Here is a 15,012-nt window from a genome sequence, read left to right on the forward strand (position 1 = left end):
CCACTGCAATGACACACCAAGCCTCTATTGCCCTCTGGGGCACCCCTGGGAATTAAACTACTGATTTGATAACTAAGTGATTTCTTCATTCCAAAGGATGGTCATTCAATTGAAGACTGGTTCAGCACAACTGCCAAGAAAGAGGAAGCCCTGGTTAACCCCCTGGTTCCTTGTTCCTCATGACCCTACACAGAAGCTTAAGTTCAAGCAACAATGAGTGCGTCAGAGAAATGGAAATGCATGTAGTAGAGATGATGGGTTTGCAATTTCTGTCTTGGGCCCTTAGTTGTGAAGAGACACTTTTGGGGGTGGGAATGAGGTAGGTGCCATGGTAAAAAATTAGCTCACTCAGCCCCAGAGTGAAGCTCCTAGGCGGAGTGACTAATGCCATCCTTCCCAACACCTGGCTGAGTGGAAAGTTGGATTTTTTCCTCCTACTGTCAGTTGTCAGCCAGTGTTCAGAATGGGAAACACCCGAGTCTGGTTCCTAAACCATTTCCAGCAAATCTGTGAGGGGGAAAAATAAAAAGATCTCTGATTTAGACTGTGAACGTGAAGCTCCACTTCACAGTCTCTGAGACTTTCCAAGAGGCCTCCCAAGGTGGCTCTTCCCTCATTTTCCTGCAGGCTTTCTTCCTCCTTCTCTTCCTGCCGTTCTCTTGCTTTTTGACTTTAATTAACAATTAAGAATGGAAATGCCACACAATCTAGCTAACCTGCTGTGGATCTTTTCTCAAAGAATACAAACACTGGTGCAAGGAGGTATCTGCAGCCCCATGTTCATCAAAACACTATTCCTAATGGTCAGGAGTTGGAAACAGTCTATGTGCCCATTGATGGATACATGGATAAAGAAGATGTGGTATGTGTACGCAAGGAGTACTACTCACCTGTGAAAAATAATGAAATATTGCCATTTGCGACCACGTGAATAAGCCTGGGGAATATCATGCTTAGTGCAATAATTCAGGTGGAGAAAGACACAGTATGATTGCACTCATATGTGGTCCATAAAAAAATGAACAGATAAAGTGAAACAAAAATAAGCACTTAGACTATAAGAGCAAAATAGGCATTATCAGAAGGGATGGGAGAAGAGGAAACTCAGGGAAAGAGTCAATTATATGGCAATGGAAGGAAACTAGACTTGTGGTGGTGAGCAGAGTGTTAGATGTTGATTTATAAGTCTGTGCACCTGAAATCTATATAACATTATAAGCCAGTGCTACTTTATGAGTCTATACACTTGAAAACTATATAATGTTATAAACCAAATATATTAAAAGTTGTATTTATAGAAGTCATCAAAGAAAACAGGCACCGTCCTATGCTCTCGCCCAGTGGTTCTCACAGTGAAATTCCTGGACTAGCAGCTTCAGCATCACCTGGGGACTACAATACAAAATCAGTATTTCAGAAAGACTTCCTCAACACTGTAAATTCACTCTGTTTTTAACTTTTCAAAGATTTCCATCTAAGCATACACATATTTGCAATGCATGATCCTTCCTAAATTACCAGATACTCAGCCATTGCTTGCCTGTAAGACCAAAGTGGGAGAAAATCCCAACTCCCTTGTGAGGATTTTCCAATATAGACACCGTGAAACACGTCTTTAATATCGTTAGCCATTGGGGAACCATTCGGTCGGTCTGGAGCATAGAATGTGAACTCAACCAAAAATCAAAAGGGGGCTAAGGAGAGGTCTGTTCACCAGTTAAGGGGGTGAAAAGCTAATCTGAGATGCTACAAGATCTCAACATCCAACAGGATGTGGTAACCTTGCTGGTTGGCAGCCGTCTCTGCCTGGTCCTCTGCACCCCACCTCCCTTCTGTAATCTAATCAGAAAGACAGCTTACGTGCTGGACTATTTTTGTTATCATGCTGTTATTTTGGAAAACATGGCATTCAGCAGGCTTCAGAGGCCAGAGAAGTCATTCTTTCTAGAAAAACAAGCCCATTTGGAAGACACAGTGAAGGCAGAAGCTACATGCAGCGGCTCAGAGGCGGCAGCTTCCTGTAAACTCAGGGCGAGGTGAAGGAGCACGGCTGCCAAAAAAGTTAATTTGATCTTATGCTGCCTCAGAAGCAGCTGGCATCCAAAATGAGGAGCAACCTGGTGGTGCTCGCCTCTGCAGGGGCCGGACACACCTGGAGCGTTCTGTTCTGAGCCCTCTTCTTTCAGAGAATTCAATGCGTAAAAACCCCACATCTACAATCTACAATCTACAGCCTCTCACTGCCCTGCTGGCGAAGTGTGAGGGGAAGACAGAACCTTCACCACCAGACTCCACCTCGTGGGAAGTCATGCTGGGCCAGAAGGAAGAGACTCTGGAGAGACTGTGTTTTTACCAGAAGAGCGTGACTCAGAATCACCCACTTGAGCCTCTGAATATGCAAATAGAGCCCCTTAGAACCGAGTCTGAGAGAAGGTGCTGAAATATTTTTGTTCAAGTCTCTTCCCAAATGCCCCTCCCTAGGCGGTCTTCCCAGATCCTCTGAAATTTTTTTAACAGTCCATAGAATCTGCTCATTTATTTATGTATTATTAACTGTATTTATTTTCTTGTGTTGTGGTGACGTTGGTGTTGCAGCACCATGTGCACTGCAGAGGATAACTGCACACCTCATCAGAGGTCTGGCCCCAGGCCCTGCCCCCCAACAGAGCACACGCAGTGCCCTGACTCTCAAGAGCTCCTGCCCTGCTCTCCCTCTTTCTCATTCCCAGCTGTCAACAGTACATGACAACACGTGTGTATCTGCTTCCTATTGTCTCCTGCATGGGGCAGAGACTTGCCTTTTGGGTTCATGGCCAATTGCCCTCCTGGAACGGTCCTGGACACCTATCACTAGGGCACACATATCACTACGCCCTCATATCAGTGCACTATGTCCCACCAGGCCCACATATCAAATTCCCAGAACTTATTGAAAACATCTTGTTGAACAAAAGAAATAGAACAAAACGGGAAGCTTGTGGTTTCTCTTCCTAAAGTGGGGAGGTGAGAAGAGAAAGGAGACAGCAGGCGGTGAGGTAAAGGCCTCTGAGAGGCTCTCCCTGTAAGTCAAGGAAATGTGTCTCCCACGCTTGGGCTGTTGTCAAGATGAAGGTCAAGAAACAATCTTGATGTGAGCAGCCCAGTATAAGGACAAAGGAAAAGCAGGGATCACAGCTCCATGAGATTAATAACCTCCAAGAACCACAGCTTGGTGACGGCAATCGATGCCTCATGGATTTGGAGACAATTGTAGTTGGATCTCGCAGGCAGTGGGATGCTAGTTGACAGCAGGAAGACTGAAGTGGGTGCGAAGACTAAAAAAAAAAAAGCAAATTCAGCTGAGTAAGTGTTAAAGATCTCATTGGCTTTATTCAACAGTTCATGAAGCAGGCAGCATCCCACCTAGCAGAGAGGGAAATCAGAGGAGCTGTACAAAGTGAGGCTATTATAGGCAGAGGGAGTGGGGGGGGGGGGAAGGAACCTATTCTAGACCCAAAGGGGATAGGTTATGACAAGGCTGCCCTCCCTGAGTGGGCGGGGGGGGGGCAGTCATTGGCAGAGGCCTGCCAGGCAGATGACCTCACCAGTGCTGACGGGATGATATCTGATTCTCAGGCCTCAGATTCCATTTCTGGAATAGCAGAAACTCTAATTTAAATCGCTGTTTGGTGATGTGGAGCTTAGCATAAGTGACTCCATTTTAGGCCTTTGTTTGTTTAACAAGACAATGACTGTCACATTCACGGGGCTCAAGTGCATTGTCAGATGAGTAGTAGGAAGAAAGGGAGACATTTAATCCAGACAGACTTGCTGTAAGTACTTAAGGGCTGTCAGGGGTCAGAGTGTTTAGAATCCTTCTGTGCATTTACAAGGAATCAGGCTAGCAATGATAGGGCAGGAAATTGCTGGGATTCAAACTTTAGGTCACAGGAAGTAAGTACTTGTCAAGACAACACTGCTACCTAAGGAAGATGTGATATTTCTCAGGAGAGTGTTTCCTACTGGACATGTGAGCATCTTGCTGCTAGAACCCTCCTACTCAGAGTAGGGTACACAGACCAGCAGCACCTGCATCGCCTGGAGGCTGATAAGGCGTGCAGAACCTCGGGTCCCCTACTAGTCATGCTGTGTCAGGAGAGGTCTCTTAATAAGGCTCTCAGGTGATTCACGTCCATAGTGAAATTTGAGAGTCCTTGGTGAGATGATCTGATGCTGGGGACATTATAGAAGAAAGTTTGAATCAGTAGTGAATGGGTGGCTCCCCAACCATCGTCAGTGTGAAGGGAGAGCTACCGTGCTGTTCTACATGTGGTGAGGGGAACACTGATCCTCCTAAGTTGCTGGTTTGAATTAAAATACAACTTAAAAAAGGACAGAAGAATGTGCCCTGAAGAACTAATCTCGGTTCCAAATAGAAGATTCTAGTTCAACTTTAATTGAGCATCGACTGTTCTCTGCCTGGAACTAGGAATAAAGCAAAATAGACAATTTATGCATTGAGGTTTATGCATTAGATCATGTTGTACTCTGTACCTAATGGTTGAAATCATGTGCCAAGTCTAGGACACTCCCCAGCATTTCTGAATGAATTTATTTCCTATTGTCACTCTCTTTCAACCCTGCTTCTTAATTCATGAGAATATTACTACGCACATAGGATACCTTCAATATCCATATTATGTTACCTTGTTCTAGGATCTCCCCAGTACTTAGCACCTTTGATCATTTTTCTTGTCATTTTCTTATTTAGTATATATACTGTCTGCCTTTCTTCCAGAAGAATATATTTCACTAGTACGGAGGTTTTGTCTGTATATACTTTGATGGGATGCTGGTAAAACTGTTCCCAGTGTGGAGTGAGGTGATAAGGGCTGGGGAGGAGCTTTGATCTGAAGTGTTCACTGATTTCTGTGATGTGTGCTTCCATCAAGGCCAGTTGCAACCACGGTGACATCACTGAATGTGACTTTGGGGGAAAATGAATGTACGCAATCAGTTCTCATGAGCTGGTCACAAAACTGCTCCCTATCATGTAAAACAGCATCCATACTAAACAAGCTCTCGAAAATGGATGTGTGATCCTCTCCTAAGAAGACAACTCTTTGTGAGCAAAGAGGACAGGAGATTAATTATGCCTTCAAAGTCTTATTGATTTCTTTCTTTATGTGGCAACCCATTTGGGTGTGAGTTTGATCAGGAGGTGAAGGTAGTTCATAGGGAATGGTTCTGGGATGAGAGGAAACTGAGGTTGTGAGAGTCTAGGGCAGGCAACTTGGATAAAATGGTTATGATGCCAACAGTAGAGGAATCAGGAGAGGTCAAGAATAGAATGGCAAAGTTCTCCGATGATATGTAAAACAGCAATCTGAACGCAATGGGAGACTATTGTAAAAACAAACAAAACAACTTAAAAATGGGAATAACATTGGCAGTTTTATGTTCCACAATGATCGCTCTGCTAAGAATGTGGGAGATTCATTCTAGCACAGGAGGTGGAGGGACAGGACTACTGACCAAAAACCAGTCTAGTAAAAGATGTGATATGACAAGAGACTGTGCCCAGAGCAGTGGGAACCAAGATACGGGAGCACATTTAAGAGCTATTTAGGACTAGACTGGACATCAATGATGTCCCATGAGCTAGGACAGGATGGAAGAAGGTCAGATGGTTATGAATATCGTAGCTGGAATGATTTGATGGTGACTGTAACTTTAACTAAAACAGGCAGCACAAATTGCAGGAACAGACATACAGGAAATGAAAGGAGTCCTACTGGTGATATTTTAGCACGAGAAGGCCACATGCTCTGCAGGTGAAGGTGACAGAATGGTGACGGAGTGGTGTGGTGAAGACAATAAACATTCCGGTGACTTTGAAGTGATCCCGTCAGAATCTCAAAGGCCAGTGAGACTCTGGCTGACATCTGGACAACTGGCACTGGTGCCGAACATTGACAGACATATCACAAAGACTCACCACCACAGGGCTTAATGCTGAGAGGTCAAAGCAAAGAAATAGGCTTAGACATCATCAGCATTAGCTAAAAATCATGGAAGTAGATAAACATGAAAGGTTAGTACAGTGCAAGCTTAGTAAGGATGAAGATGGTGGGGCTATATATATGCATATTAGGAGAGGGTGTCAGTGAGGAGAAATATTTCAACAGGAAAGAAAGGAGAAATACTCCCAGGGACATGGACATTAAACCACAGGAGAGTTTGATGGAGCGCTAGCCTGTTAATTAGAGTGTGGGTGACTGTCGCTCAGTACGATGGAGATGGAGTGTTTCCTCACACTGGACTGGGGTGTGCTGTGAGGCAAGTTTCCATAGAAACTTGCGACACGAATTGCAGAGAATTGAGTGATCAATGGGAGATGAGGCAAGAGTGAGTGAGTCTTAGGTACTTCAGCACTGATGGGGACAGAGACCTGGATTTCTTGATTATCCTCCTGTTAGGGACTTGAGTTGCTGTTGACCCTGGCAAAGCTAGGTCTTATGTTTACATAATGTCAAATCATTGCCTGTTTCTCTGAATTCAAAGACTTGGGAATATTATCATACTTGCCTTTCAATAGATAAAATATTTAGTTGATGAATGAAATTTTACCACTCCTCATAAATTCGTCCCGTTTTACAAACATTTCCATTTCCATCTCTGCTGTTTTCCCTGCGTTTTGTTAGTTATACTTAAATAAGTATAAATAATTGGACTTAAATACTTAGCTATATTTTTGAAATGATTTAAAAAGAAGAAAAACAAAGGAAAAAACAAGTCCGAAGGGTTAGTCATGTATCTTGGTGAAGAATTTTTGGGACTCGTCTGTTTCTTCTGCCTCTCATCAGGAGTAACTGCCTACTTGTAGAAGCATTTGTGTTGAAACACTTCACTGTTAGCAAACACTAAAACCCCCTTCCCATTTCAGTGTTGCCTCCTTTAATCTTTTCTCTTTGCTCCAATGTGAGAGCTTCTCAGTGCCTTCTTAGTCTTGGCAAGACCCCTCTGACCTGCCTTGATCTTTGATCTGTGATTTCTAACCTTTAACCCGCCCTGCCCTGCCCTTTGATCTGTGGTTCTGATTGCATTCCGAAAGGGTCTGCTTTTCCACAGTGGATTGACCCTTTGACAGGACCTTGGGCTGGTGTCACTGGACAGAATTGATGTTTCCTGCCCTCTGGTAGCCGCTTGGAATTCAGAGTCCATGGTGTATGAGAATATTCCTGTGACCTTTCAAAACCACTGTTCTATTTTTTGCTTGAAGGACTAGACAGCAGAGATTTGCAAGAACTGCCCAAACTGGATTTGGCATTGGGAGAAAATGGTGGCTCAGACCAAAGCAGAAGGGCTTTATGTTAAAAGCATGAAACTCTCCAGATGAGTGTTGAGGATGTAAAAGAGCGTGAAATTCTCCCCAGCTACTAATTAATTGTGCAGAGGCTGATATCCTGTAATTTGTGATACAACCTGGCAATCAGAGCTAGACGTAATATTGTTGAAGTTAGCTCAGTGGATGAAAACGTGTCATCAAAATCATGATTTTAGGGTTATTTTATATATTTGAGGGAATCACATGAAATTTCTCTTTTCATTGACCAAAAATAGTTCCTAATGTCAATTGCATGTGGTTGAACTTCATGGGAGCGACAGAGCGAGCATTTATTGTCTCGAAATGCAGTAGTATTGTGATATTAAGGTGTTGATTTGCCATGTAAAGAACAAAATATCTGATTGCTATCAAATCAATGAGTATAAACATCAGTAGAAATATTTTTGAGGACTTCCTGTTAGTCAAATCTTTGAAATATTTTATTTTAGCCATAATGTTTCTGCAAGGTAGGACTTTCTATCTCTTTTCTAAAGTTGCTACCCACAGACAGGAAGCAAGCATCACAAAGTTAAGAATTGATTGAGCAAAGCTCACCCTCTGGTCTGCTTCCTCAGAAGATTTACCATCTCCCATGTGTATCTTGGAGACTGAAGTCTTGATGGAATATTCAATTGGAATGATGAGCAGCAGAATTGCTCTTTAAATCTAAACTGTGCAGGATGCTAAGATTGATGCTAGAGAAGAGAATTTAAATAAACAGTGGCAAACAAAACGGGTTTGCATATTTAAGTAACTGCAGTTTTGGTTAAGAACTACAGACTTCATTCTGACACAATTTTCTCATTTGTAAACCATTAGGATGAGGCTAAGATGATTCAAAAGACCCTTCCCCACTCTTGATATGGCTCATGAAATTTCTGCTGACACAAGCAGGCCTAGGACAGTAATGCAACGAATGGAGCTGAAACGTCTTTCCCCAGGGCTGGTCCCAGGAAGGCCTTCATCTCTCTCACCTTGGCTTGCATTCAAAATTCAGATTCTTGGGCTCTAGCTCCACATCTGATGATGCATGACCTTGGAGATGGAGCAGAAGAATCTGTATTTCAAGTTGCTTTTTCAAAAAAAAAAACTGGCACTTATTAAATGCTGTGTAAATATATATATATATATATATATATATATATATTAGTGCTATTAGGATGTAAAAGTTGAATAATGTTAATAATTCTTGGACCCCTTACATTTGAGAGCCTTTAACCCAGAGAATGTAGTATACAGAAGACAGCAGGTTTATTTGAGACCAAACTGCCATCTCTCATTTGATCAGAAAATGGGCAAGTGGAGCCTCTCTTGATTTATAGGGATTTCTGATAGAGTTTGGTGTCTATTCTAAAAGCCCTCCTTTTGGTCTGAAAACAGGGACCTTCCACCTGCTTGGCCCCTGATGCATGTGGATCTTCCCTCTTTTATTGATCTCTGACATTAATCTTTTCTCTTGGGCTACATGCTATGCCCTTATTTATAATAGCTTCCTCCCTTAAGACTGAGCACAAAAGTAGGGGGTTAGGTATCATTAGAGATCATTTAGGTCCTAAAAGATGAAAAATTATGACTCTTGGTGCCAGAAAACATTTTGGGCCCTTTGTAGTAAGGGCCTCCAGGGATATGTGGCCAGGAAAAACACAGACCTAGTTCAAATCTCCAATTAACTAACTAATTCAAAGACTAATATATACTGAGTGTCTGCTGTTAAAGGGTGTGTCACCATGGTGGGGAGGGGTCCACTCCAGGGTTATGGAAATGGGTGTCATTTCCCCACCCCCTACTTCCATGCTGCCCGGAGCTGAGAGGCCTTGGACTATAATTTCCAACATGCCGTAGATTGAACTTAACATACGGTGCTCCTGGGGAGTGGGAAGGAGCAGGAGGATACACGTTGGTGTGGAACAGAGGAGGCTACTCCAGCCCTTGGTCCTGGGGGCTTCAGGACTGTGGCAGGTGGGAGCTCTTCAAGGGTGTTGGCAGCCATCCTCTTGTCCTCAGGGTGGGTTATCCAGCTTGGAGGATGCATTGTGGGATTTATGTCTCTCCTTTGACTCAGCCTTCTGAGGCTGGTCCAATTTGTCACTTGCTTTTCCTCCTCAGAGGCACCTTGAACCCTTTTTCCTGGCAGCTCAGCCCAGGGCCTGCCTGGTCAGCTGGGTGAGTGGCTAGTCTGATCGGGAATCTGTTATTTGAAATCCTGTCTCTTCTCTCTTTCTGCCCCTTCAAATTCTCACCAGTTAAAAATCATTATGCAACTAAGAGTCTGCTTTCTTAGCCTTTACGTGCATGATGGTACAGACCCTTAGAAGGGGAGATGTGGGTGTTTCCCCTTAGCAGGTTGATGCCCCTGGGGACAGCCATGATTTTGCCCAGAATCACTGCTATGAGCAAGAAACCCCTCTAGACTTAGGTAATATTAGCTAATCATTACTTTATTATCAGTCATTGTCAAGCATGTAATCGGTACTCAACGTGTCTCTTTGGAAGGACTCGACGCCTGTCTTCATCAGATGCTTCATCTGCAGCATCTCAATGTGCAGATAACACAGCTGTACTGCATGTCCCTAGCAGGAAATGGAAGATCTGCTTATAACCTGGCTCCCGGCATCTGGTTCTTCCCTCTCTCCATATTTCTCTGTGTCTCTCTTTTAATATCCTAAAACAAAATGAAAAGTTCAGTGGAAAATGATAAAGTTCAGATTTCATTAGCTTTTGCTATCACTGTTCCTTGGGGAGAAAAATCACATTTTGGGGTGACCTTTTTAGTTAATTCTCAGCCAGGAGATAATCCCCCTCAGAGTCTTTTCTATTTCTAGGTAATGAGACTCTGCTGGCGAGAGCTGGTCCTATGGGGAGGGCTGTGCTAGGGGAGTGAGCAGGGTAGGGTAGGACTCCACTCCACTCCCTTTTGACCTCTGGTTCCCAGAGCCCAGCCACAGAAGCGAGGAGAAAGATGAGAGCCCAAGGGACAAGCACTAAAAGGGGGCTCCACAGCCAAAGGAGAGGACCCAGGGCTGACCTGGGGGCCAGAGGAGGTTCCCAGGGAGAGTCTTGGAGTCAGTCTTACGTAGTCAGCAGCTTTATAGTTTTGTTCCATTGTAACCTCAATGAGAAAACTGTAACTGCAGCTGCTATTGAAGGGCCGGACTTTGCTCTGCTTTTGTTTAAAGTCACCGTTTCCAAGAACCTATCGGCAGCGTTAAGTGAGGACTTACTGTGCACGACCAGACATTTGACAAATGGGGCTGAGGGAGCCATTCCAGGCAGCAGACACCTCAGATGCACAGACACTGAGAGGCATATGTTCACTCGGAGAAAATGGGCCAAGTTGAGTTCTTCAGGACACTGCCATAGTAAGCCCCATTTCTTCCATAGGAAGCCAGCCTTTCCCAGTCGAGGGCTTGCTGGACTCCCCAGTATTAGCCCAGTAATGATTCTTCCAGACCTGCTGAGTCACCGCTCACCTCAGAGGGTTTTTATTAAATCGTGTGGATGCCAACAATATCGCTTATTTGTGAGTTTCCCAGATGGAAAAGTCTACAGCCAATGGGTGGCGTCAAGGACAATCCCCATAAATAGAAGATGAAAAGAAAGATCCATGGGGTCACATCCAGCCCATCTCTGGAGGACCGGGCAGGAGATTCCGGGATGTATTTATTTTCTAGCGCTCCTTCCAGCGCCGACTTACATGTTTACATTTATCTAACACCTTTCCTCCAAGGAAATGACTTCATTCATACAATAGCAAAAGGTCGCTGGAAATCTGACTTACACAGCGATGCAATGAACTTGCTCCTGCCAGGAGGTTTGCGCCGAGATCTACCAAGGCGCCCCTGTGGGGTCCTCGGCCATCCACTGTCCACTCCCGCGTGCCCCCAGCGGGTCCAGCCTGGTCTCCTGCTTCTCCTCCCAGACAGTGCTGGGGGTCCCCTGGGCCCTTGATTGTCACTGGCCAAGGGTCAAGGGTACGCATCGAGCTTTGAGCTTCTAATCTGTCCTCAGACATCAATTCCCCCCTCTCCACATCTGGTTTCATTTAACCCTTTCATCAACTATCCACCTTGTTCCGGGCATTTCTACTTTCTGGTTTGAAGGGACTCGGGAATAATCTATCCTCCGATTAGAGCCTCGTGAAAAGGGTCTTACAACCTGCCGGTGCACTTTCTCCACCTCTGAAACTGAACTTCAAAATAGTATCAGCTTTTCTTCCCTGAATATCGCGTTGCATGACCCATCTGGATCCGACTTCTGCCTGTGTGCTTCCTTCCACGACTCCTTTTCAAGCTCGCTCTGTGCTTTGAATATTCCCCTTCAAAGGGAGCGGCCGCTCTTTCCCTTGAGTTAAATCTGCCTTTATTATATTCTGCTCTTCTTGTGAGTGCCGCTAAGTTCCTCAGAATGTCTCTTCTTTCTTTCCCAGCATTTGCAACCCTTTCGATCTGCGATCATGGAGAGTTTCCTTCGTGTGAGGTCTTCTTCACACTGGCACATGAATATAGATGGTGATGTGACCAAAGGCAACCAGCGTGCTTGCAGATGTCATTTGGTTGTGGGGCTCTGCTTTGAAATCTTGCTCTGCTGTTGTAAACGTGTTGAGCAAGAATGGCCTCCCTGCTGTGGAACTCAGGGGGTCAACCCTGAATGAGTGAGGAGCCCGCAGACCCAGGTTGGGGTCCTCACTCCTCACTTAACACTCAAGATTTTGCCTTTATTAATGGGGTTTTGGATGACCACAAACTGTGGTTTAAGACAACAGAATGTATTCTTTCCCGGTTCTGGAGGCTGGAAGTCCACAATGAAGAGTTGGTTCTTTCTGGATTCTTTCTCTTCGCTTCTGGGCATTGCCAACCTCTAGACACATCGCTTCAATGCCCACCTCCACCCTTCATGTGGCATCTTCCCTGGGTGATTTTGTGTCCTCTCCTCTTTGGGGTGGGAATTAGGGTCCCCCCCCAACATCCAGCATGTCATCTCGAGGACCCTATTTTAATCTTTCATCTATTTTCAAATAAGATTACAGGCACAGGTACCGAGGGACTTGGCACATCTTTTTATGGGATATTGTTCAACCCAGCACAATCGTAGTCAAGTTATTTATTCTCCCTGAACATCAGTTTCCTCATAGGTAAAATAGGGATTATATTGTCAACCACAGTAGTTGTTGAGGTGAATAAATCCCCAAGTATCTGGAATGCTGCTAGCACTAGGATAGACAGAGCGGTAGGGACTGGTAAATAACACATTCCCTTTTCCAAAATTCCAATTACTCCTTGATATGACATTTTAAAAAACAGATGTGGTCTTATTTTACAGACTGGAAAATTAATTTTCACAGTTCTAGTGCTTTATTAAAGTATGAAACTGAGAAATAAGCCTCCCTTTAATGATTCATTTGCAAGACAAAGTTGGAAATTTGGGAGAGAAAGGGGTTCAGACTAGTTCTTTTGGTCAACAAGTATTTATTGAGCACCTGCTAAATACTGACACTAACCAAAATAGGTAAGAGGCCAGGCCTCATGGGAAGAGCGATAATAAACAATAACATAAAAATGTCTATATAATTATGGGCAGCTATAAATCAAGTAGAGAAAAATGAAGCAGGACAAAGGGAAGGAACGTCATGGAGGGTAAGCTTTGAAAAGGCAACATTTAAGGCAAGTTGTGAATGAAGTAAGAGGCTGGCCATCCAGGCAAGGGGCTGGAGGATGAACAACTTCAGCAGATAGAACAGCAAGTGCAAAGGCCCTGTGGCAGCAGGGAGAAAACGGGCTCGTCGGCATGTCTGAGACAGCAGAGGTGGAGTAGGAATTGGAAAAGGTAGGAGCTAGGTGTAGATCCCAGGAAGCGAAAGGTGAGACTGGGCCTGGCACAGGTGCTGGGTGTCTCCCAGTGGGGTTGGCAAAAGCTACCATGGGCTGCAATTTGGAATGAGACCAAGACTGCCACAGCTGGTTCCCCTGGCACATGCACGCTGTCTAGCTCCCGGAGAACTCTGTCCTCCTTTTCCAACTCTAGGCTTTCTCGACTGTTACTCTCTTTGCCTATAGTCTCAACTATTCTCCAATACCAGGAATGCTCTAGATGCTTGTTCTTGTTCCCTTTATTGCATTTAATTTTTATTAGCCAGTAGACATTAATGGTAATATTCCAAGACGTGCCTAGAGGCCAGCCTATGACAAAAGATGCATTTCAGTTTGTCGGTTCTGCTAGTACAAGGGACACGATTGCACTTTTATAAATAATCTCATGAAATAACAAGTCCTCTTGAATTCATTGACACTGACAGCTGTTGCTGTCTATTTACCTGAGCTGAACTCTGCCGTGCCCTTCACTAGAAGAGGCCACGGCTACATCCTGTCTCTTTCTGGTCTTGTGGACCACAGTGCTCAATTATTTCCTAAGAAAGTATTTTTTCAAGGGCTAAAAGCTAGCATGATGAAACTGGAGCTAGGGGCCTTTCCAAAAATGAGAAAAGGGGTTGTGAGTACTTGGAGGAAGGAGACAGAGTGGGGGAAAGCTGAGTGAAGGCCCGTCATGGCATAGGGGAATGTGTATCCCAGCATCTCATGGTGGTGGATGGATTTTCAGGGTGCACTCCTATAAAACCCCATCTCCTGAACGTCTCAGTGAGAAGTAAGGTAATTTCTATTGTTGGAGAATCACCGTATCTCAAGAGAAAATAAAATCTAAAAGCGTGCGATTGACTTGCATTGGTAGATCAAATTTATTACTAAAGCATGTGATGATTATCAAACCCCATTAAACTCTCAGACATGGTGCACATCCAGCATTCACTAACATTTATTGAGCTCTTAGTGTATATAGTGTGCTTAGTGAGCTGAGTAGGACGCTATGGAGAACAGCCCCAGGGCCTGCCCTTCCAGAGGCCTTCAGTCTTCACCTCTTTGTTTTTTTTTTTTTTTTTTTTTTTGTGCCCTCTGTTGGGATGTCTGGATTGACTAAGTCCACAAAGTTTACAGATAACTCTGTAGAGTGAGGAGGTGGGGCCAGACAGAGGAGAGCAGCGCATGACCAGAAGCCACCAGCTCGGCCACAGCTCTCTGCCCCTGCGTGGCCCGCAGTCAGTCATTGTGTTACCAGGGAGAGCTCTGCTGTGAAGAGCCAACCTCACCACAGGCTGTCACAGCTGCCCCAGGGACTCCCTGACTCAATGGGGAGAGAAGGTCTGAGCCAGCACTTCTGCCCACAGGGCTACCTGAGTCAGCCCGGCTGCCGAAGGAGTCACCCAGCATGCAGTGCTGCCAGGGCCTGCCTAGAGCACATCTGGGTTGCTCTCCAGGCCTGGAGAGGTACCCAGTGTTCCAGGAGGGGATCTGAGGGCTGGCTGCCTCCATGGGTGGCGGGTGGCTGAGGTGACCCTGGGTCTGCCTAGAGCCATCTCCTATATAGGCCATCTGTTTACCAGACCTGGGTGACCTAGAAGGATTGGCATCATTTACTGGGAGAAGGGCCAGGTAGGGAATCAAGAGATAGTGATTATGATTTTGGTTCAGGCTTCTTGAAGCTGTTGACCGTGGAGCTAGACTTGGCTTCCTTATCTGTAAAATGAAAGTGAATCTCTTAAGCTCCTGAAGGTTAGGGAATGAGATGGCATGTGTTATTTTGCTACATATTTCAAT

General features: G+C 44.8%; 1 protein-coding gene across 2 annotated transcripts in view; it reads left to right on the forward strand.

Moving 5' to 3' along the window:
• Positions 1-15,012, forward strand: part of AGBL1 (AGBL carboxypeptidase 1) — a gene marked incomplete at both ends in the record, with an annotated part of 583,725 nt that overhangs the window by 363,569 nt on the left and 205,144 nt on the right. The gene's annotated exons all lie outside the window — the stretch shown is intronic.

Source organism: Talpa europaea, assembly GCF_964194135.1.
Source record: "Talpa europaea genome assembly, chromosome: 14".
NCBI classification, from domain to species: Eukaryota; Metazoa; Chordata; class Mammalia; order Eulipotyphla; family Talpidae; genus Talpa; species Talpa europaea.